Here is a 26759-nt window from a genome sequence, read left to right as displayed (position 1 = left end):
AAGTCTATTGGGGGGACTTACATGTAGGAATAAAAAGGAGGAGTTTAGTTTTTTGGGGGTTCAGAATGAGACAGTGCTGTGTAAACCATTGTTCAACTGTGTTAAACACGTTTTGGGTAAGGGACTGAAGTTCAGATATAGATGTGGCTGAGCATATAAGTGCGGAATCATCTGCATATTGTATGCATGTAGCTTGGGGGATTGCTAGGTGAAGGTCGTTGATAAATATAGAAAACAGGAGAGGTCCTAATATGGACCCTTGAGGAACACCAATGTTAATGGGCAGATGGGTAGATAGAATGTTATGCCAAAGTAGAATGTTATGCCAAAGTACAGCCTGTTGTCTGTTATCTAAGTAGTACTGGAACCACTGTATAGATAGTGCATCTAGTGACAGGGATTTGAGGATATTTATAAGTATCTGGCGATTTACCATATCGAATGCCTTAGACAGATCTATAAACAGTGCAGAGGAAAGCATATTGAGGTTGCGTTTTTTGTTAATACAGTCAGTAAAGGAAAGGAGGGCAGTAGTAGTGCTGTGGGAAGGTCTGAAGCCATGTTGACAGTTTGAAAGTAAGTTATTTTGGATTAGGTGGTCTAGCAATTGTCTGTGGATGCATTTCTTCATGATCTTTGCTAAGGGAGAAAGTAGGGCTATGGGACAGTAATTGGAGAGTTCAGTAGAGTTCCCACCCTTGTGGGATAATATGGGATACTTTCCAGATTTTAGGGATGTGTCCTTCACTGATGGTTCTATTGATGAGAATGGAAATGGGATAGGCGATGGATTTGGCTGCCTTTTGAAGATATTCAGCGGGTAGTTGGTCTGCTGAAGGAGTGTATGGTTTCAGATTTTGGATAAGGGTAAGAATATATGTTGTTGGGACTGGTTGGAAGAGACAAGTGAAGTAGAAGCTAGAGAAGAAACTATCAGCAATGCTAGTAACTGAAGGAAAGTTAGGCAAGTCGGGGGTGGGAAAGATCAGAGATAAAACAGAAGTATATGAAAAAAAACAGGTGAGTGTAGACAGTTGAAGTAAAGGGTAAGTGAGAAAATAAGAGCAGGTCTAGGACTTAAGAGATGTAGTGTAATTACAGAAGAAATGCAGCCGGATAAGCAGGAGATAAAGGATGGGATAAGGCTGCCACTAGTGGCTAGATCTAGTATTGCAAGTAAGTATGTAAGGGAGCTAGCTGGTTTAGAACTAGGGAAGGAGTGATAGCTAGTAAAGGGGGTTATTATAAAGTAGAAGAGGTTTGTTGGATATAGGGGAGATAGGATGGGGTAAAGGCTGCTGGCTGTTCAGGCTTGCAGCGTACTTTAGAACCTCTGAAGCAATAGTAGATGGTAGTCAGCTTTACAAGCAGGACTTAGACAACCACATACTTTCTTGCTTTCTTGAGAGAGGGTGCAGGGAAAATAAGGCTGTTAGATGAGACTGCAGGTATTTTCGATAGGGTCCTTTGTCAGCAGGTAGGTAGGTTCTTAGATACTATATCAGAACAGTGCAATGGGGAGCAGGGTACTTTAGGGAGAAAGAGAGACAAACGTGGAGGAGAGAAAAAGAGAGTTTGCACATAGCAGGTAGTTATGACAATTAAACAAACAAAAAAGCTTTACATGAAGACACAATTAATAAAGTAGCTTATATTCATGCCCTTATTTTTGAAAGAAGCTATTGGAATAACTTTTAAGCTAGTAGTACTGTGACATTATAAAGTAGTCTAAACTATCATTTAGAGGAACTCTGAATCAGGTTTATTGAAATTGGAAGCAAGCAAAAACAAAAACATAAGCTTCTAATATCCAAATATAAACTATACCAGCAAAAATAAAAAATAACTGGAAAGCTACCTTAGAGAGAAATTACTGTACTACTCTATGCAGGGCAGTGAGTTTACAGTGTGGAATACAACAGTGAAAAAAGAAAAATAATACCATCACTTACTAGAGATGCAACACCTGGAGGGCTTTCAGCTGCAATTAGAACAAATATGGCATCCAGGGTTTTTTAAACATTTGGTGTGTTGTACCTGAGCAATCACTTGGGGATGGGGGAAGGGAGGGAAACCTTCGACTGGAATTTAAAGTAGCAGGGGAGAATCCAAGGGACTCTGCTAAACCTAGCTAATTACCAAGGAAATAAGGTAAACATACAGGCACCCTTGTTCAAGGACTGGAAGGTTTCTCCAAGAAAAACTGTATGTAGGAACACACCACAGGTGGAAGTTGTATGCTGTTTACTAGTCTGCAATGGCAGATTTTATTCTCTTTTATATTTCCATTCCCCTTTGCTCATTGTTTGCTGCACTGCACACAATGTAGCTAAAGATAAAAGCAGCTGGAGACTTTGCACCTCTGTTTGGTGTTTAGTGAAGAACAAGAATTGAGGAGGAGGGACTGAAGGCTATGAATATTGAGAGGGGATAAATACCTTCACATATAACAAATTATCAACAGTGAAATGGAATGAAAGGGGTGGGGGTGGGCTAAGAGGAAGATATTGCCCCTGGGGTATGCACTCTAGCTGACTGTAACAGGTTTTAACAAGGCATAACAGTAGTTACAAAAGCTGGCACCTAAACTACACAAGCGGCAACAATAAGGTTCCTGGAGTTAAACCAGGGGCTACAGTCTATTTTTGGATGATTGCTGGTTAGAGTTTTCTTTGCTTTTAGCTGGAGTGAGAGGATTCCTTGCTCACACAAGTGGGGGGGGGGGGCAAAGCGATCAGGTCCTCAGTAGCTTAGAGATGCTACACCTGGAGAGCTTTCAGCTGCAATTCAATAATATAATAATGTAATATCCAGTTTTTACTTCTCACAGTCTCTGTATATCCCTCTCCAACACATTGTTTCAGCCAGTGGTGACCTTTACTCTGTGGTCTGGACAAGCATATGTGTGCCTTCACTACTAAGTTGTATGGACTATGAGCAGTGTCTTGGTGGCTGGGTGTGTATTTGTGCGTGTGTGCACAGGTGTGTATGTATGTGTATTATTTTTGTAACTTTTGTAGTTGATGTTATGGCTGCACTGTTGATTAAATTATTTTTTATTCTCATATGTATGCTACTCAGCCAGTGGTATATTACTTGTCATGGTTTATTTTGAAGTATTTCTTAGTTTATAGAAGCTGCTGTTGTTGTATTACCAGTGTTGCTAGTTAGAAAATGAGCTTATGAATCATAATGGAGCTCGACCTTAATATGATGTCATTGGCTCCACCCATTGCAACATCCACTCATGATATCAGAGCAAATTCCATTATGATGTAATTTGAAACATCACTTAGACATTCTGCATCACAGAGGCACATACATTCTACTTACAGAGAAAATTAAAGTTGAAAAACTCAGTGAGCATTATTTCCTGTGACATAAAAGAGATAACAGTATCAAACTTGAAAGGTAAGTGATCTTTTTAAAGGGTGAAAATGAACATGTTATTGATGGCATTTTTAACAGATTATGGAGAATTCTTCTGCATGGGTACTGTAACATACTCAGTAGATCCTAATATGGTAGTTCATACAGTTATTTACACTGGAATGCACTGGAAATAGTGCAATATATTAGGCAGCATTAACAACTTTAAACTGCAGAATGTCTGTTTATAGATTTAATTTAAATTGCAAGAAGGAGTGACATCTCTTTTTCCCCATTCACAAAATGCAACAGTTTGTGTTCAGCTAATTTATTTTTTAAACATCTTGTTGCCCCCTTACCCTCATTGTCATTTTACTTCCCATCTCACAGGACAATGCATTCCTGGGGCTCTGCTTTCCCATTACTGTTTATAGCAACCCATCATTGTGCTGTTTGGATAATACTGATTATTTTAAAAGAAATACATTTATGAGCCATCATAGAATGTACTGGAGATGTACTTTACTGTTGGTTGTATTCTTTTTCTGCCGGTCCTTAAATATGTCACTATAATATACAGACTGGTCATTTTATGTTGAGGGGAGGATTTCATACATGGTGTAATCATTTGAATTCTGCACATTGACAGTAATGTCAGCCATGTATTATTCTTTCAGTTATTTACCTTGGATGATGAATGAGGAATTACTACAGTAAAAATCATGGGCTTTTATTCATTTTATGAAATATTTTCACCACAGATATAGTATTGATAAACATATTCATTAATTTTAGCTCATCTAAGGTCATGTAAAGCTTATGTAAGAAATCAGAATTATATGGTACACAATACAGTATTGCTACAATGCTACAAGTAATCTTGTTTTGAATCTGGGAATGTATACCCTACTGTTTTAGAAAAGAGAAACAAAAAATCTAAATGTGTGTGATTGAAGATTTTGAGGCCTTTTAACAGTTAACCATGGATGCACACTGTATGCACACATGCATTTTAAGATAGTTTAACATAAAATGCTCAGTTAGGTTAAGTTTGACTGTTATATGTTATGGTGTTTCAGATTACTTAGTTATTTAAGGGTCTGTTAAGTAATATGAATGTGCTGAAAATGTAAACATGAGATGAACCAGTGTGTATGTACAGGTGCATGCATACCTATCAACTGCCCATAATTTCAAAGCAGGTCCATATTTTTGCCTCATGTTTTTAGTTTGTCTCATAAAATGTGTGCTTTTCTAGTAAATCATTCAGGATTGCTGTCACTAAATAATGACATACGTTTTGAGCATCAGACTTCATATCCTTCTGGAAATGCATGCTAATGCAAAACTTGTAGCAACTTTTTAAAATCTGATCCTGTTTTTGGACCTTTCTGCCTCCCATTATTTTTGGCTTTGTCTCAGATTCTGAGCTAAGGGATTGAAAGTTATGTGTGAGGTGTGTCTGTGTGTGTGTTTTCCAAGCCTAAGAGACACTGCAGACAGACAGGACATTTATGGAAAAAAAAAAAAACTTATTCAGTATTTTAGTTGATTCGCAAAACAAGTGTTCAGTCCAGTTGACCCCTTCAAGATACAAGCTGTCTTATAACAGAGATGAAGTCCAAGGCTGTATTTCTCTCCCATAAGCAGCTTCCAACTCCATTAGCAAGTCCTTCCACAAGTATAATCCATAGTTTAGCCCCAACTGTTCTGTCCATCCATACTTCCTGGGTATTCATTCACATGATCTTGCAGGTGGAAACTGATCTTCCTGCTTGCTGCTTTAATGCACCTTCCTTATATACCACCTTAATCGTCTATTAAAATGTTGCTACTAAGCCATATGCTATGAGAATATTCCAGCACTCCACAGAGCAATACATTTGAAAGCACATTAAACATTATCATGTTTCTCTCTCTCTCTCTGTGGTTGATCATGCTATGACTTGTCAAGTAAAATTCTCGAAATGGGCTGATCAAATGTAGAGTATCAAACTTGGTCCCCTTCCAGACCAATGGTGAAGTACATCTCAGAGATGAATGGAAGCAAAGTTTAGAATATGCCCTCTGCAGTACATATGGACACACACACACACACACACACACACACACACACACACACACACACACACACACACACAAAATTCTGAGTTAGTTAAAAAGCAAAACAATGAGCCACTAATCATCAGACACAAATACTCAAAGTGTATATAACTGAAAAACAAAAATTTCAAAAAAAATTTTTTTTCCCGAGGGGAACAAATCTTTTTCCACCCCTTCACCTGATGCTAGTATATCTACAGTACAGTCTCCAAGAGTGCACAACAGTGAGGAATGGGCAAATTCAGAATCTCCTGTACCGCAGTTTGCCACTAAGTAATGTCAGCATGCTTTGATCATATGACTGTTCAGTCGGTTATGCCACCATTACAACCATTCAGTGTTCACAACATTGAAGCAGATGACTGTGTGTATCTATATGTGTATACATCTCTCTCACTCACTCTCTCTCTCTCTCTCTATATATATATATATATATATATATATATATGCACACACATACGTGTAGATACATATACACACACACAGACACACACACACACACACACACATATATATATATATATATATATATATATATATATATATATACATATGAAGCAAAACAATGAACCACTAATAATCAAGCACAAATGCTCAAACCACACAAATGAAAAACAGAATTACCCATTTTTAAGACTTAAACCTTGCCTTTGATATAAATAGGACCTGGTGGAGAAACATGTATATATCCCAGAGACTACCCCTTCTATGGAACAACATCCCCATCCATCCGTGTGAAGCACAGTTCCTCCCTAGTCCATTTCATGAATGACTTGGACAACTGGATGGGGAACAGGAAATGGTTCATCACCCAGGCTGCTGCTTGTAAAGATTTGCCCTTCCAAGCTCCTGCTTACAGTTATCAAGGGTACCAGAAGTTGTCAGAGATTTGCGATACATGGCTAGGCTTAAAAAGGGCCTTGTGGTCATTAGCCTAGTAAAGAGTTATAAATATATGAACAGAAATTTCAAAAATGCTTTTATTAGGGAGCAACACCCCCCCCCCCCGCTGCACCCCCTACTGATTATATATACCAACTACAGTAGGGAAATGATGAATTCCTATATCCTTGCTGTGCCACGATCTCAAATAGAGAAAAGCCAGTAATGTTCAATCAGCTGATTTCTATCAGCTTGGCTGGCTCTTTGTGAACTCAACGAGAGGGCTACTCAATGAAACATGAGTAGCCCATATATACATATGAGTTCCAATAAGAGACTGAGGCATCTGTTACATAAAAACGGTTTATTTTGAATTTAAAATCTCAGTAAAAATTGCTTTCTTTTTGCTTCTTTCATTTTTTTACAGCAAAGCAAACATTACACACTTGGCTTTAAGTTTCAACAAAAAATAAATAAAAAACAGCAATACCTTTTGCTACTCTTTTCTGTTGTACACAGCCATTGTAGCAACAGGTTGCAATCAGACAAAAAGTACAGACTGTAGCCCTATCTTGGGCCCAAGTTCCAGCTAAAAGAATAGCCCTGAATGGGTTATAATCCGTACCTCTGGCATCTCCTGGGAAGCTCTTGCTTACCTGTTTAAACCTCCACAGGAGGAATGAACTTCCTAAAGACATAAATTGAAAACCTCCTTTTGTAGTTTGCTAACTGGCAATTAATGTTTAAGAAACAGGAACATTTGAAGGAGTCATTTAGTCCTCTTTATATATTTATAGGTTTACTGTCAAATGGGCGTTCAGACTGTGCGATTCACATTCGTCCGAATCAACTCATTTGGTAGAACTGAAAGAACGAATGCTGAAATGTAGCATTCGCTGTTGTGGCTTTCTACATTTTCATGCAGATCGCACTATAGCGGGGGTTGGGAAATGTACCCTTTCCCTCACTTTAGTGCGATCTCAGAGTTTGTATATCACCATTGCATATCACCTACTCTGAGGTGATCTCTGCCTAACATACAAAGCTATGTCAAACCCAGAGCTGTTAGACATGCTCCACTTAAAGAAATCCCAATCCCTCCGAGCTACACGCTCTAGTGACCTAAACCTTGTCATCACAATAAACAGACCATGCAGGAGGGATAGATTCCTGTCCCAGAGACTTCCCAAACTCTGGAACAAACTACCTATCTATATCAAACAAAGTTCCTCATTAGCACTCTTCAAGAAAAATCTTGATGATTGGATGGGAGATAGGAAATTCACCCTGGGTATCACTTCTGTGGCTCTGCTCGAAAGGGGCACAGGAAAATAATTTTTTTGGGTGGTGAAAGCCAGGGTAACTGTTTGGCTAGGCTTATATAGGCCCTAGGGCCAATAGCCTAGTACCTACCTATGAACCTATACCTAAGTAACAGGGGGTGTGGGGGGCACAGACCCCCTGCAAACACATTGTTCACTATGCATCGGGGAGTGATTCCGTTTGTGGAAGTGTGGTGCATGTTTGAATTGTATCGAATTCAAACATTCACCACTTCCGCATTCAATATTTCTGTTGTTTGCTGAATGTGGTTTTCATTTCTGTGGTTCATAGAAACAATAGTTTGCACGAAGTGTGATCAAGAAGATGATAGTAAACTATATATATATATATATATATATATATATATATATATATATATATATATATATATATATATATATATATATATACACAGATAGATGGTACAAATAGTCAGATAGAGTGATAGACAAACAAATGAATAGATAGCTACAGAGAGCTGTAAATGCACAGATATACAGACACAAGCATACACAAATGCGCTTATGGGTACACTTTTATGTCTGCACCTCTGTCTTTCGCTCAGTAGATATCTGTGTGCACACACACGTGCTCGTGTGTGTGTGTTTGTATATATATATATATATATATATATATATATATATATATATGTGTGTGTGTGTGTGTGTGTGTGTGTGTGTGTGTGTGTGTGTGTGTGTGTGTGTATATATATATATATCTATATATATATATATATATATATATATATATTTATGGGTCCACTTTGTAATTTCGAAATACTGAATTCTCGAATTTCAGTATTTCATAGGTTCATAGGTTCATACTAGGCTATCTGACCTAGGGCATTTATAAACCTAGCCAGAATATGTTTGGCTTTCGCCACCCATTTTAAACTTATTTTGCTATGCCCTTTTTCGACGTTAGTATACTGTGCCTCTGTCTAACAGTGACACAGAAGTGATACCCGGGGTAAACCTACGATCTCCCATCCACTCATCAAGATTCCTCTTGAAGAGAGTCAATGAGGGACTCTGCCTAACCTGGACTGGGATTTTATTCCAGAGTGAAGGGAGCCTCTGGGTTATGAATCTGTCCCTCCAGCATGTCCTATTTATTTCAGTGCTGAGGTTCAAGTCTCTCGAGCGCGTAGCTCGATGGGATTTGGATTTTCTGAGGTGCAGCATGTCCATTAATTCCGGGTTAGACATGGTTTTATACGTCAGGCACAGATCGCCTCTGAACAGGCAGTATGCCACTGAGTAGAGCTGGAGTTTCTTTAACAGGGCAGCATATGGCATCTGTTTAAGCCCTTTGATCCTCTTGGTGAGGTAATTTTGGGGTCTTTCCAGTTGCTGAAGGTGTCTGGTAAGGTACATCCCAAAAGGGGCATTGTACTCAATTATGGGCCTGATGAGGGATGAGTAAAGAGGCATGATGACCTCCCCTGATCTAGATGTGAATCCCTTCATGATTAGGTGGGCTATATAAAATGTTTTTCTAACCACTTTGGCCACGTGGTTGTCAAATGAGAGATTGCTGTCAACTTGGGTGCCCAGGTCCCTAATTACTTCTTCTGTACTTAATGGATTACCACCTATGTGGTAATTTGTGGGCACTTTGTTTTTGCCAAAGGGGATGACTATACACTTTTTGGCATTTAGCTTGAGGCCATGGCTCTGGCATCAGTTGTCTGTTTCTATGAAGCCCTTTTGGAGGATGCTTGTGTCGGCTGGAGAGTTGATTATGACGCCCAGTTTGCAGTCATCTGCGAACTTGGTCAGCCACAGTCCTTCCGTGTTGGCCTGTACCTCCGAGAAATATATACCGAACAAGAGAGGTCCCAGGACTGAGCCTTGTGGGACACCACTTGTAACTGGTTTGGAGTCTGACATGGCTCCAGCAATTCTAACCATGTGGGTTCTGTCCTTGAGCCAGTTTGCAATCCATCTTGTGACATAGGGGTTTATATTTAAGCTGGTGAGCTTATCTATAATGCCCGAGTGGGGTATTGTATTGAAGGCTTTTGCGAGGTCCAGGTAGGCTGTGTGGACCACCTTCCCCTCGTCAATGGCCTTGGTGAGTGTTTCAAAGAAATCAACCAGGTTTAAGAGGCAGGATTTGCCCTTAACAAAGCCGAACTGGGTAGGATCCAGTGTCTGTAGGTCCCCAATATCTTTATTTATGAGGTCCTTGATGATCCTTTCCATAGCTTTGCAGACCAAGCTAGTCAGGCTTATGGGGCGATAGTTTCCAGGATCCGTTGAGGCACCACCTTTATGGAGAGGGACCACTGTTGCTGTACGCCACTCTTTGGGCACATATCCTGTAGTAAGGCTGAGATTGAACAGTAGTTTTATGTTTGGGTTTAGCTCTTCATGGAGTTCATGTAGAACGCAGCCCGGGACACCGTCTGGTCCCATTGATGCTGTGTTTTTTGCTTTGGAGAGGGCGGCTCTTACCTGAGCATCTGAGATGTCAGGGGGGCAGCACTCTGCTGGGATAGATATTTGCCCTTTTAAAGCCGAAAACCCAACCACAACTCACAAATTCGAAAACACACAACCGCGAAATTCAAAATCCCACAACTACGCTACACATATAGTACACACATAAACATACACAAAACTCCTGATGGAGTGTTTTTAGTGTGAACTTTTCTTTGATGGAGTGCTTTTATTGTGAATTTTTCTTTAATAAAACATTACATATACTGGTTGCCTTTGTCCATGTCTTTATTGGGTTGCTTTCTGTGCACCTTTTGTGGTTTTATTGAATTCGTATTATGTACTTTTGCCTGCACTTGGATACACAAACCTCCCCCCACAATCAAACTCATCTAGACTGCGCTCCCCACCCCACCCTTATATATTCTAACTCCAAGATCGCACAAACAGAAACAGAAACGAAACTCACACACACACACACACACACACACACTCATCTTACAGTCCCTCAAACACACACTTAACAGTCACAACACACACTTACGCACACTAAGCCCCTAACCAACATACTTACATGCACAAACTTACCAAAATTAAACCCAAATATCCACATACTGTACCACCAGAAGCAGAAATTCAAACTATCCGTGCTTCGGTATTTTGAATTTCACGCTTCTGCCGGTTTTCGGAAATGTGAGTATGCAGCTTTGTAAGTTCTAAATACTAAAGGGCTGATTTGCGTATATCCCATGAGGCCTCTGGTGCAAGAGGTTTAAGGTATCACACAGTTAGAAGTCCAGCTTTGTTAGATTTGTCTTTTTGTGTTTTTTAACCAGTTGGTTATCTGTGTGACCTTTTTACTCTTTGTTTTAAAATATATTAATGGAACACAATGCCAGACCATGGAAAGTGGTTTCACTGCAATGACATCAGGTGACCTAGAGTGTACTAATCTGATTTACAGTTGGAGTTTATGAAGGTCTATGCTTTTAAAAAAACTGAATGTTTCTGGTAAGTATTCAGTAACAGATGGCATACAAAAGAGTCAGGTAAATGAATACAAATGGCAACCGATGATTACTAAATGAAGTGGATATTTATGGACTGAGTACTGTCAACAAGGAAATAATCAGCAAACTATGAGATCTGAGTGTATGGAACTCTATACATGGTTGTTTGGTGCAAAATTATATTTGCAGTTCTCAGTTTTGTAGCCTTTAAATGTTTTCATACAAAATTCCTAAATGTATTGTTTTTTTAGGTGCGGATAAGAAAATGCCTTTCACTACGCTAAAGAAGTGGTTAAAGAGATTCCGAAAAGGTATGAAATGAGAGCATTAGTATTTTGCTGAGGTGTAGTTTACAACAGTCTTATTAATTTCAATACAAATTTATTCATAAATAAAAGAAAAATACATTTTGTTCCATAGTTCACTTCTGACCTTCTTCCAGCACAGAGTCCCTTGCAAGTTGCCTCTAACTTACCTTCCTATCTACTTCCTTGCCTTCTGTATAGCATCTCATCCATCTGCCTTTGTCTTGCATCCTTGTATACTTCAGTAGTTTATTTCTGCTATTCCTTTACTAGGTAAAATACCCATCTCCAAAGAAAGAATGTATCTGCAGAAATTTTGAATTATTCAGAAATGACTTTCTTTGATTTAGCCTTAAGATATCATAGTAGCTATGGATTTGATAGCAGATAATCCGAGTGCTTGAGTGAAGTGACATGTTCTAATACAAAATCCATCCATTTCTAATTCTTTCATTCTTCCATTCTCTGGTTTACTACTTTATCCATTTCAGGGAAATGGGGAGTTAGAGCCTATGCCAGAACTCACTGGGCACAAGGTAGAAAAATACACCCAGAGGCATTTGGCCACCTATCCTATCCCAGGGGAAGGGTTCAGATGACACCATTGCAAGGATAACCTCTGTTGGGAGGTTAGAGCCACACAGGTGCCCAGTTTGAGAGGGAGTGGCAGAGCTTCATTACATCACTGCACACACCACTCCACAAAGCTTGTGAATATCACTAACACCACCCACACATAAAGGTTCCCAGTATCACATCTCTATCTGTGCATAGCTTCCATCAGTCCCGAAGCACTACTACTGAGTACCACAGGGTTCGCTCAGCCAGTAGAAGAGGAGCTATCCACTTACCCTCCCAACGAGCAATAGCACTACATCAGGGCAGTCTGGAGAGAAGCCAGTGAGGGCTCCAGTGTTTGCAAATGGCGTAACCAAGGGGAGCTACTAGAGGAATAAGTGCATCTGGTAGGCAGAACTGTCATTCGTCTGATCAGGATAAAATAGACGAATAGTTCTGGGTTCTGTTCAAGCAGCTTTATTATATACAAACACATCGGAATTGAGGCTTAGTAATTTAAACATAGATAAACATATAAACAGAATGACTACCACATTCATACATGTTCATATTCTGGCTCCTCTCCCAAAATGGCACTGCTGCCTGCATGTGCTCGCTATTTACATGTACGTGCCACATGTGAAAATGCTTCTTAAAGATACAACACACACACTGTTCTACATCCACCCTGTTTGAGAAGTAGCTCATGCATTAATGACAACATTGTTTGACATGCAATTGTACAGAAATACAGTAAACTCTCAGTTAACAGGAACTCAAGCAACCAGCAAAAAATATTGAAGAAGTACAGTACAATTTTCAAATGATTTGCACGTTTTGTTTTCCACCCCGCAGAAACATACCTTACATTTTTACAGTTTTAGAGTTTTAAAAAGGAAGATAGGAATAAATTCCCTCTCTCCCCAACCTGAGAACAAATCAAACCAAATAAATAGTATAAGGTATAGTATTAGTCAGGCCTGTTTTTAATAGTAACTCTCAAGCAACCAGAAACTATAGTTATCCAGCATCTGCCAATCCCCATGGGTGCTGGTTAACTGAGAGTTTACTGTAATCCTTTAACATGCAATTATACAAAACTAAATACACCTAAACAATCATGCCCAGTTTGGTGTGTATTTCACACTGGATCTGGAAATGTGACCAAATTGTGTGAGATAAAAATTAGAACTAGGTCTAGCAATGGGGACTGTCTTTACTGAATGTTTAACTTTGGAGACGTCTGGGACATCATCAGGAACAGAAGTAGGTGTTAAGACACATTCTTCTATAGGAACAATGTCTGGATTGCTCTGAGATGTAGAGTCTGTATCACAGGTACGATCTGCGATATTGATTCTGACACAGGAAGGAGATGTCTACAGTTCCTTCTATAATCTATACATCCTGATTCTGCGAAGTAGGATCTCAGCTCGGCACATATACATGTCACTTGACCAATCCGGTCAAAGACTTTCGCTGTTTGTATCCTCACTGTCTTCTTTTTCAGCAGATGAAGAGATCTGCTTGTTTTGTCATAGCTGGACTTCTGAAAAGAATACTTTCTGAATAGTTGGGCTTTGATTGCTCTGTTGTTTTTAGCTTTAGCCACCAGCAAGCTGGAACTGATAGGCAAGGTTGTTCTGGTTTGCCTGGATAGAAGCCTGTGAGCAGGCGAGCCAAGTATGCTGTCATGGGGTATATTTCTGAGCTTGAGTAAATTCAATAGGATATCGACATTGTCACACTTTGACCTCTCTAACAGTTGCTTTGCACTCTGTACTACATGCTCAGCCAGGTCATTTGACCGTGGGAATTCTGGACTGCTAGTAATATGAACAAAGTCCCACTCTTGTGCAAATTTCTGAAACAATTGATTGGTAAACTGGGTACCATTGTCAAAGAAGTTGATGTGGACTACCATAGATGGAGGAATGACATTTCAACTTAGTAATAACAGTAATGGATATTAGATTAGATAGCAAATCGATCTCAAACCAGTTTGAATAAGAGTCTACCAACACTAAGTAATGCTGATTGTTCCACTTGAATATATCAGCGGCTACTGTTAACCAAGGTAGTTCAGGAATTTGGCTTAGCTAAAGTGGCTCTTTTTGCAAATGTGATTTAGTACTATTCCATACTGAACAAGATAAAAGTACTTTATCCAATGTCTTTTGATAAAGAAGGCCAAAATACTAGTCCTCTCACCCTTCTTTTGGTAGAATCGGAACCTGGGTGGCCACAATGTAAAATCAGGATATATTCATATTGTAAGGAAGTAGGAACAACAACTTTAGGACCTTTGAAAATGATACCATGTTCCATCAACATTCCATCTCTGTAAGGAAAATAAGGTTGCACTTCTAGCTGTACACAAGATTGCTTTGCCGGCCATCTAACATCAATGAAGTGGTTGAGCTTTTGCAATACTGGATCAGTCTCTGTATGATCTCTCAGCTCATCAAGTCTTGTGGTAGAAAAACTATGCACTTCCATGACATCGAATTCAAACCTCTCTTCACCAAGCTGTCCCACTATTTCTGGGCAATCTGGATAAGGTATCAGCCAGATAAAGAAGTTTGCCTTTTGTGTAGACCATTTTGAAGTTGTACTTTTGTAATCTGAGCATCATTCTTTGTAATCTAGCTGGAGCTGTATGCATAGGCTTCTTTAAAATAGTGCCTAGAGGTTGATAATCAGGCTCAGTCTGAATAACCTGGCCATAAATATAATTATGGAACTTCAAACATGCAAACACAATTCACAAAAGTTATTTCTCAATTTGGGCATACTGCACTTTAGTTTGAGTATGAGTTCTAGAAGCTTAAGCTACTGGTCTGCCTTCTTGAAGAATAACTGTACCAAGACCAAACTTTGAAGCATCACAGGAAAGAATTACTGGTTTATTGACATCATAGTATCTTAATGTAGGTGGGGTGGCAATTTTCTGCTTGAGGTCATCAAATGCTCTTTGGTGTTGTTCCAACCATGACCATACCTCTCAACCTGGAAACATCAAAAATCTGGACAAGACCCATGAAAATAAGTACAAATCTGTGTGCTGATTAACATGAAATTTGCATACATAATCATATAACCCCACCCACACCAATGGAATTGTGGGATATCAACTTTCAAATGCAAACTGAAGAACAGACAACCATAATATGGCACCAGAGTCGCCTGAAGCCATTCCAATGTCCCATTACCTGGCTATTTCGCCCCATTTACCATAAACACTAATGTGTGCATACTGTTTCACTTCTACAATGATTATTTAGATTTATTTTGTACATTTTACAGCCCAATGCACAAATGCCAATAGACATCTGCTAAACAAAGCAACACTGTCTCACAATGAAAATAGACTTGGCATTAAAATTTCTCTGCCCTTAAAACTCACATTCATTGAAACAGCATTGAAACCCACACACCACATCAAGCATCTGGCCAGTGGTGGATAAAGATTATTTTTGGGCTGTTTTCAAATCATTGGCCCCTTGCACACAAAACAAGAAACATACATGTGTTCTTTAATACACCTTCCTGACTTTATTAAATTATATTCCTTGTATAATACAGCACACTTCTTAGAACGCATTTTACATTTATTGTTTGAACATTATCCCAGTAGGCTGTAGGCATTGAAACAAAATGCATGAACCAATAATGACAAAACTACCCAATTCAGAACATCTCCATCATAAAAGTCTACTTCCACACCCACACTATAAATAGAATGACAGTAATGTAAGCCATAGGCATCTTGCACAGCTTCTCACACTTATTTTCAATTTCAGTTTTTTTTTTTGGTGGAGGGGAAAAAGGCCGAAAACCAGGGACACATTTTAAACATTGCTTGTATAATTTTGGAACATTGCTAGAATAAAATGTTGTGTTATCACCATTTCACTGGCAAGTCTTGAACGCAGGACCCTGTGCACTACAGTCAGAGCAACATACCACTATACCTAATCAGCAGTTTCCTGAAAGATATGAAGACTGAAATTTAAATGGCTATCATTTAGTGAATTTAGTTCTCACTTCTCACCATAGCTCTCAACTCTTAGCACAAAAAACCTGGACAAAGCCAATAATGGGGGAATACAGCCCCAAAATAGAGGCACATTTCAAATACTGATCTTATAAACTTAGAAATTACTAGAATAAAAGGTTTTGTGTTACCATTTATTTTCTGAAAAATATAAAGTCTGAAATTCAAATGCCTGTCATTATTTAATGAATTCGGTCCTGCAGTGATTGGCCACAAAAATCCTGAAAAACCACAGATTGTATGAGGAACAGATCAAAAATGAGGCACAAATTTACAAGTGGTGGTGGATAGGGACTTTAGGCTCTTTTTATACTGTACCTAAGGTACAGGGTTTGAGCCTGAGTACCTCTAGCCACCAGGTGTATTAAAATGGGGGCACACACACACACACACACACACACACACACACACACACACACACACACACACACACACACACACACACACATACACACACAGACACACACTCTCCGAACAGAAATACAATAAACAAGCCTTTCCATTTCAGAAATACAGCCCCAAATATGCTCGTAAAGCATTGTTTCAGAAATACAATAACACACTTACTTCAAGTCTGTGCACAGCCAGTGAATATAATCCTTTCACTTGCATTGCACAGCCAGCTATAAAACAGCCCCAAATATGCTCGCAAAGTGTTTCAGAAATACAGCCCCAAATAAAGAGCCTTCTAAATTCCATTTGCCGTTTCCACTCGCAAAGCCAGAAATAAAGCATTTGAATAGCCAGGCGAGCCCCTGTCAGAAAAGCGAGCTTCTTGAGCTCAATTCCGACAGGCTGGTAGTCCTGATGGAGCTGACGTCATTGCACACATGATGACATCAGCTCATGAAGTGCAAAAAATAAAAAAAAAACAAAGACAAAATAAGAAAACAAAATCAGAAATGAAGGGGCGCCATTCTGGAATCATGGCACCCCCATTATTTGGACCCCAAAACTCGGTAAAAACCAAGTAATTCGGTACGGTTGGGAGGTATGACCATGACCAAGCAACACTTTTGCGTGTCAGCTCTCTTAAAGGTGCTGATAACTCCATGAAGTCAGGTATAAACTTGCCCAAATAGTTAACCATACCAAGGAAACATTGTAGGGCTTGGACATTGTCCGGTGCTGGCATCTCTAGAATGGCTGCTTGCTTGGATGGGTCAGGTCATAAGCCAGTGATAGTGAATAAATGACCTACATATGTAACTCTGAATTTACACTTCAGAGGAGCTTCAAGTTCATGTCACATACTGTGTCCAGAACTTTTCTGAGGTTTCTGTCATGCTCTCCTTCACCATTGCCTCCAACCAATAAATCATCTACTATTATGGCACATGGATAACTCAAAAAAATTTGCTCCATTGCACGCTGAAAGAGTTCACTTGCAGAATTCAATCGAAAAGGCATCCTGATAAATCTGTATCTACCAAATGGAGTACTGAATGTAGTCAGTAGTGAAAATTTGCGATCAAACATCACTTGCAAAAATGACCTCTTTGCATCCAGGACAGAAAAAACAGTGGCATTTGGCATCAGGACTGCAACTTCCTCAACTGTACGCATTGGATGATGAGGTCCCTTTAATGCTTTGCTCAAGTCTCTTGGGTCAGTGCATATTCTGATTTCATCTGAGCTCTTTAGCTCTTTTTATGAGCAGCTGCCATGGAAGACACCTATTCAGCTGGTTCTGTAACTGGACAAATTACACCTTGCTGCACCATTTTATCCAGCTGGGCCTTGACTTTGTTCTACATCGCTATCAGAACTCTCCTTGCTGGTTTGACTACTGGTCTGACCTCTGGGTCTATTTTCATGAGTACACAACTGGAAGTTTGCCTAGCTTTGTCATCAAAAACATCAGCATACTGTGAAAAAATAGCATCGGAGTAATTGAAACTAGCACATGTGCTTATATGATGGACTTCTTTGGCAAAAGAAAGCAGTTTCATCCTGAAACTGCTCTGAGACCCATCAATGACTGCACAGGTCTTCAGACTACATAGAATTGTAAGTTGTAACTGTTCCCAGCCGAATAGCATGAAAGCACTACTGAGTGTTTGATTTGAATTTCTTCACCTCCATAAGCAACAGGTTTTGCACAATTAGTCAAATTAAGTCGATCACCAGCTCTCACCTTAGCAAATATTTCTGCTGACATAACATTACACTTTGAATCAATGTTTAGTTTGAGCTCCATGGGTTTACCATTGATCACGACAGTACAAAACCCTTCATTCTTTGCCAGCAAATCTACTACATTAATCTTTTCACCAATCACTGATACACCATCTACATAGAAAGAAGGGTTGCAGCTTTCTATATGATCAAGTTGCTTTTTTAAGTGACCTTTCTTTATAACTAAGTGAGGTTTGCTTGATTTTCAAAATTTTGGAAATTGTTCCATTTTTTACACCTGTGGCATTGCTGATCAAATGCTAAGCACTTTTCTCTTTTATACTCATGATTGGCTCCACAATTATGATAGTTAGCAATAAAACTTGATTTGGGTTTTGCTGACTCACCCTTGTCCTGCTCTGAGCATGTCCGTTTTACTGAGCTAGTCTTGGATCTCCCTGGAAAACTTACAGGGGCTCAGCTGCCATGTGCTTATGCCTGTTTCTGCTAGCCACATGTTGCATGCTGTCTATGTTATAGGTTCATAGGTTCATAGGTTCATAGGTTGGTACTAGGCTATCAGCCCTAGGGCCTATACAAGCCTAGCCATAACAATTCCCTGGCTATTTCTTCCCACATTATTTACTTTCCTGGACCCCTGTCTAGCAGGGCGACTGACGTGATCCCTGGGGTGAATTTCCTTTCTCCCATCCAGTCGTCAAGGTTCCTTTTGAAGAGGTCCAAAGAGGCACTCTGCTTGATATGTATGGGCAATCTATTCCAGAGTCTGGGGAGTCTCTGGGTCAGGAACCTATCCCTCCAGCATGTTTTGTTTATTGTGATGACAAGGTTTAGATCCCTGGAGCGTGTAGCTCTGACGGATTGGGATTTCTTTAAGTGTAGCATGTCCAACAGCTCTGGGTTTGACATGGCCTTGTATGTTAAGCAGAGATCGCCTCTGAGTAGACGATATGCAACAGAGTATAGGTGGATTATTTTAAGGCGGTCAGCGAGGGCATCTGCTTTAGGCCTGTGATTCTTTTAGTGAGGTATTTCTGAGGCCTTTCCAGTTGTTGCAGATGTCTTGAGAGGTACATACCAAATGGGGCGTTGTATTCTATAATGGGTCTAATGAGGGATGAGTACAGTGGGACAATGACCTCCTTTTTCTGGATGAAAAGCCCTTCGTGATGAGGTGTGCCACATAGAAGGATTTCCTGACTGTTGTGGCGATGTGGTTATCGAAGGTGAGACCACTGTCCACCTGTGTCCCTAAGTCTCTTATCACACTTTCTGTGTTTAGTGTACTGCCACCTATATGGTAATTCATGGATACATGTTTTTCCCATAGGGGATAACAATACATTTCTTGGCATTGAGCTTGAGCCCATGGCTCTGGCACCAAGCATCTGTTTCTGTAAGGCCCTTTTGTAGAGTATCCACATCATTTGGGATTCAATAATGGCTCCCAGTTTGCAGTCATCTGCAAACTTTGTTAGCCAGAGTCCCTTAGTGTTGACCTGTACTTCAGAGAAGTAGATGCCAAACAAGAGCGCCCCAGGACTGAACCCTGAGGTACTCCACTTGTCACTTGTCTGGAGCTGGATTTGGAGTCAGCTACTTTTATAGTGTGGGTTCTATCAGTAAGCCATTTAGCAACCCATTGGGTGACATAGGGATTAATGCCCAACTTAGTAAGTTTATCTATGATTCCAGAGTGGGGATGGTGTCAAAGGCCTTGGCAAGGTCTAGATAGGCTGTGTGGACCACCTTACCCTTGTCCATGGCTCTGGAGACTGATTCAAAGAAGTTAATCAGGTTCAGGAGACAAGATCGGCCCTTCACAAACCCAAACTGGGTGGGGTCCAGTGTTTGAAGGTTGCCAATGTCTTTGTTTATAAGTTCCATGATAATACGCTCCATGGCCTTGCAGATAAGGCTTGTCAGACTGATGGACGGTAGTTTCCGGGATCCAAGTTGGATCCCCTTGTGGATTGGGATAACTGTAGCTCTGCGCCACTCAGTGGGCACAAAACCTGAGGTGAGGCTATGATTAAACATGACACTTAGGTGAGGTGCCAGTTCATATTGTAGTTCATGTAGTACACAGCCCGGGATGTCATCTGGTCCCATGGATGCTGTATTCTTGGCTTTAGAGAGTGCGTTTTGTACCTGTGTGGCCGTTATTACTGGAATTTGGCAATCTTCCGGTATTGAGATGGGCCATTTAGGGGTGAGAGGGGTGAAGTTGGCACTGAATCAATCTGCCAGGATATTGGCAATATCCTTTGGATCAGTATATTTAATGCCATTCTGTTTTAGCTCAGAGCAGATCTGAGCATTGCCATTTAGATTTTTGACATAGTTATAGAATGCTTTGTGGTTGTCTTTGGAATCTTTGGCAATTTTATTTTCGTAACTAGCTTTGGAGGATTTTATGAGGCATCTCAGTTTCTTACTGAGGCTAGTAAGGGAGTTTTGCATCCTGGGATTTTCCTCTTTTCTGCAAAAGTTTCTTCCTTTGTTGTAAAGTTTGTTTATGGCAGGGGACCACCAGATTGGCTTCCTTGTTTTGGATGAGAGCATTTTGGTTCTATTTGGGATGGCACGATTCATGCATGAGTGGATGTGCTCGTACAGTGCCTTAGTGTAGGATTCAGCAGTTTCAGTTCCCGTCTGCATGGGAGTCATGAAGTTTGTCACTTCTGACTTGAGTAGCATGAAGTTGGCTTTGGAGAAGTTTTTTATGGTGGTTTCTTTACTGGGGGTGGGGTGGGATGTGGATGTTAAGGGTGATTAGCTTATGGTCAGACCTGACTAACGAGGGGGAGCATTGATTTCCCATGTTGGTAATGACCAGGTCTAGGATATTGGAGCCCTGGTAGGACTATGGATTAGTTGATCCAGGGCGTTGGAATTTATGAATTCCAAGAACCGTTGCAAAGGTGTTGGGACATGAGTAGTTTTCCCAGTTAATGGCAGGGTAGTTAAAATCACCCAGTATTAGGGTGTTTGGTTCTATCTTAATATTTTCCAGTATGTTTAGAAAGGTGTAGTGAGAATCTTGGGTTATGGTCGGGGATCTGTAGCAAGCTACAATTTGGATTGCAGTCTTACCTAGTGTTAGTTGCACTTGGAGAATTTCAGACACATTGTGTTGGCCAACTAGCCTGGTGGTGTGAATATCCTTGGTGAATATTGACACTCCTCCACCTTTAGTGTTTCGGTCCTGGTTTGGTGGCGAAAAGTGTGGTAAGAGTTGTAGCCTGGTATTGCAGGGGTGCTCTCTGGAGCCTTGAACCAGGTCTCAGTTACTGCACAGATATCGATGTTCTCCATTTTAGGAGTGCCTCGAGAGAGTGCATTTTGAGGTTTAGACTTCTAGCATTGAGTAGCATTACCTTCAGATTTTGCATGCTTGTACCTGTTATGGTGGTGGTTTTGTCCTTTGAAGTTTGCCTAAAAAGGCACTATAGGGTGGCAAGAGCCTTAGCCAGTAACCTGAATCCCAGGGCGACAGGTGCAGACCATCTCTGGCAAAGCATCGTGGTCTGTCAATCATGTCATCCCAGGCAGACAGATACTGGATCCCCTTTGAATGACACCATAAGCTTAGCCAATTGTTGAAGTCAATCATTTTATCCTTATATTGTGGTATCATTCTGGGCGAAGGCAGGATGCTACTCAGGGCTAGGGTCATACCTGCCTGGGCCACATGATCCGAGAGCTCTTCCATGTCTCTTTTCATGTAGTCCAGGGAGGTACGTCTCAAGTCATTCACTCCAACATGGACAATGACAGAGTCATATTTGTACTTGTTGTGGAGTGACTTGAGTGCATGCGTTATGTGGCGGATCCTGGCACCCGACAGGCAGCTGACTGTAATTTTCTCCTTATTCAACCTGGTGAGAGGGACATCAGTGTGCCGGACTATAGAGTCACCTATGACTAGCTGTGGAGCCTGCTGAAACCATGCTTTTATCACTTGCAAGCATACTTGTGTGCCTTTCTGTGAGCTCCTGGAGTTGACAAATCTCAATAGCTTTGCTCACCATTAAATCACTGTCACGAAGCAAAATCTTTTTCACTGCAGCAATACTAACACCACACACAAGCCTGTCCTTTATCAACTCATCTTTCAAATCACCAAACCTGCACGTTTTCACCTTGTTTCTCAAGTCAGTAATATAAGCTGCAAAAGTTTCTCCTGGCTTTTGGTCTCTGAATTTATGTTTCAAGCATCGGGGTCCTCCCTTGATTCAGCTGGTACAACAGTATGACTGTTTTCCCCCTCTCCTGCATATACTGCTGGTGCATACACAAATGAACGCTTTCTTTCAATGACTTCTGACCCTGCTAGGTTAAGCAAAATGAATGCTCTTGTACATGCATCTTTGTCAGAAAAAGCTGCTTGCATGAAAATATTGTATTTCTGCTCAAATACTCTCCAATTCTCTGCAATATTATGATGAAATACAAGTGAATTTGGTCTAGGAAATGCCCCTGGCATATTAACATGCACTAGTGAAGGCTTTTGCAATTATTTATGAACATACACGCACATAAATATGCCAGAAATGCATGCCAGAACTTGTAATTATGCCCAGTAGCACAACGAGCTTCTAAACAACTGAACTTTGCGATACAAGTCTCTGTAGCACAAGAACACTTTTCAAATCACTGTACTTTCCAAAACCACCTCTTATCAGTGTAAGAAACATATCAAAATTATTGCACTTTGTGAATAAACTGTATAGAGCACACTGAACTCTTCTAAAATGGCTGTACTTTGCTAAATAACTCTGTACAGTATAAGAAATACTCTGAAATGGCGGCACTCTGTGAATAAATGCACACAGCACAATAAACTTTTCGAAATGGCTGCATTTTGTCTGTACTTTACCAAATATTTGCACTTTACACACAATAAACTCTTCAGAATAAAGACACAGTAATAAAGCATACACTGCAAGCACTTTACACACTCTGAGAGACTTTGAACAACTTTAGTTATGCTTTGAATAGTTTTGGTCAGTGCGAAATAGTAGCTCATGCCAAAACACAGGCATTTGCCAAAAAACATGCAGTTGCCTTCCTTTACGTATACTTAATTTGTCCTTTTATCATATTTGTTACACCCATTTAACCTCGTTTCATACTGATTATACTTTTCTTCTGCTCATTTTAATGTAAACATGCTTGTTATGTAACTCTGAGGCACCTCTGAACTCCTTATGAACTTTATTGATAATTTTATCAAATATCATAATTGCGAACATCTCATTTAATCAGTAATGCGTTTTGTGCCTTTCGTTTGATTAATAATACATTTTTGTGCTATTCATTTAATTAATGTGTTCTGTTCTCTTTGAATGTTCCGTATTATTTCTTTTATAAAATAAATCATTTGTGCAGGTTTTGGTTACCTCTAGTTCGTTTCTGGCCCTTTTCTATACCCAGTCTGTTCAACATACCTTCAGTATTAACTCTGCACCTTGTGGCTTGGAAAAGCTCTCTTCTAAATCGTGGTTCTGATGCTCATCTGGTCAGGATAAAACAGATGAACAGTTTTTGGTTCTGTTCAAGCATCTTTATTATATACAAACACATCAGGATTGAGATTTAGTAACTTAAACTTAGATAAATTTATAAACATACTGACTACCACAGTCATACATGTTCACACTCTTGCTGCTCTCTCAAAATGGCACTGCTGCCTGCACTTGCTTGCTATTTCTATGCACGTACCACACTTGGAAATGCTTCTTAAAGATGCAACACACATGCACTGTTCCACAAGAACCTTCTAAAAAATGATGGAGCCTAAGATGGAGCCACAGACATTAAGATATCTTAGTTGGCATATATGCTTGATCCAGTTGACCTACCTCTTCCCTACTGGTTGACTGTCACTCCTGTCTAAAAAATGAATAGGCCAGTGAGGGCTCTTTATTCTAGCCTGGAGTTAATTTGCCACAGGGCACCTTTTCACACTTTTAGGTGCCTGGCTTTCACCCCAGAATGTAGAAAGGAAAGGGACCCATCAGACTAGACACCCTCTACTACTACCACCTAGGAGCACAATTTGTGAGAGATGCAATTACATTAAGAACCTAGAGGCTATGCTCTCTCACTGACGAGCCAGTATATCTGGCACTGAGAATGCTGTTGACACACACCTACACAACATGCACCCACATATTCGGAGGTCTTCAACAAAAACATATCTAAATAAGAGACCTCTGTGGCAAAAACACACATGAACTCCACAGCCCACCACAGCACACATTGTCCACACACTTTTGTCTCACAGCCACTAAGGCCTAACCACAAACCCAACATGTTAGTCATAGGAGACTCCGTTGTGGGACACACAGATGTGCCCCTCACCAGGCTAGATAAGGAGAAAGTCACGTTTAGTTATTTGTTAGGTGCCAGAATCCGCCATATCACACATGCACTCATGTTTCTCAACAGCAGGTACTTTTATGACTCTGTCATAGTCCATGTTGGCGTGAATGACTTCAGATGTATCTCCCTGGACTTTATGAAGAGAGACATGATCAAGCTCGCTGAATGTGTCCCAGGCAGGTGTTGCCCTAGCCTTAAGCAGCATTCTACCGTCACCCAGAATGATGCCTCAATACAAATAGAAAATGATTTACTTTAACAATAGGCTTAGTTTCTGGTGTCATTCCAAGGGGATCCAGTACTTGACAGCCTGGGAAGACATGATTGACAGACCAGGATGCTTTGCCAGAAATGGCCTGCATCTGTCTCCCTTGGGCTTCAGGTTCTGGCAAAAGCTCTTGCCTCCCCCATGGTGCATGTTTTAAACAATGCCATGAGGTCAAAACTACCACCATAAAAATTTCATCAAAATGCAAATTAAAGTTCATGGTGCTAAGTGCTAGGAGTCTAAACATTAAACTGCACTCATTGCAAGTATTCTTAGCCCTGGAATATGCTGACAGTTGTGCAGTCACAGAAACCTGGTTCAAAGCTGAGGAGAGAACCCCAGCCATACCAGGTTACTCATCCTATCATACATTCAGATTCCAAACTCTGGGCAGCAAAGCAAAAGGAGGTGGAGTTTCAATATATATGAAAGATGTACACACCTCCAGGCTAGTCAAACAATATGGCAAACAGGAGACACTTCAGATGCAATTAACCTTTTACAAGACAACTATTCAAATCATAGCCAGCTACAAGCCCCCAACTTTGACTCAAGATGGCCACTACATCTATCTGGACCTCTCCAAATCTATCAAGATTCAGCCCTTTACCATAGATTGGAAGAACTACTCATGCCAAAATATAAATGCGGAGAGGTTCCTTGATTTCATCAATGCAGATGCCTTGGACCAGCTGGTTGACACCCTCACAAGAGGTGATAATATCTTGGACTTGGTATTAACCAACATGAGTAACCACTGCAGCATTCCTACAGTGTCATCCTCCCTGGTAAGATCCAACCACAAAGCAGTCACTTTCAAAGTCACCATCTCCCCCCTGCCACCCCCACCCCCAGCTACGGTCACAAACAAAAAAAAACTTTTCCAAAGCTGATTACAACCTCCTGCGGGAAGGTATAAACAGCTTCATAGCCATATTCCCCTCTGTAGAAACTGGTACAAATATCCAAACCTACACCAAAGTACTATATGAGCATTTATATATATTTACATTTGCATGGAATCAGGAATACCCGACTTGACAAAATCATCCTCCTCAAGAAAGATTAAACCTGTCTGGTAGGCATCTGCAATAAATAAACTCTATAATAAAAGGAAAAAGTTGCTGTCCAGAACTAAGAAAGAGCAGGTGCCTAATTGGAAGCAATCTCTCCTTAGCCTGAACAAGCAAATAAAAGCACTAATGAAATCCTCCAAAGCAAACTTTGAGTCCAAACTGGCCACATCTACTAAAGACAATCACAAGGCCTTCTTCACATATGTCTGGAATTACAAAGGAACCACACAGATCTGCTCAGAATTGATGGTCAGGGACACCACATACACAGATGTTGTAGATATAGCCAACCTGTTGGTAGACAAGTTCTGCGAAAAGTTCACCCCTCTGTCCCCCCATTAGTAAATCAGGACATCCCCAGCACCTGCCTCCCTCCCGCTCCTTATCTCTAGGAAGCAAGTCATCACTGCCCTCAGAAAGGCAGAAAATACAGCCCTCATGGGACCCAATAACATCCCAGGCTGCATCCTACATGAACTCGGGCAGAAACTTGCAGCACTGTTAGGCACCCTATTCAACCAAAGCCTGAGTACCGGCTTCATCCCTGCCGAGTGGAGGACAGCCACTGCCATCCCTTTGTACAAAGGTGGAGCGCCATCCGATCCAGGAAATTGTAGACCCATCAGCCTAACTAGCCTGATCTGTGAGGCATGGAGCAGATTATCATGGACCTCATTAACAAGGATATTGGCAACCTCCAAACACTCGATTCTACACAGTTTGGTTTCATCAATGGGAGGTCATGCCTGTTAAACTTGCTCAACTTCTTTGAAACAGTCGGCAAAGCCGTGAACGAGAGAAAGACCGTGCACACTGTCTACCTTGACTTGGCCAA

Source organism: Protopterus annectens, chromosome 9.part0 (genome assembly GCF_019279795.1).
Source record: "Protopterus annectens isolate FY-2018-M chromosome 9.part0, PAN1.0, whole genome shotgun sequence".
NCBI classification, from domain to species: Eukaryota; Metazoa; Chordata; order Ceratodontiformes; family Protopteridae; genus Protopterus; species Protopterus annectens.
The sequence above is the reverse complement of the archived record's forward strand: the minus strand, read 5'-3'. Positions refer to the sequence as shown.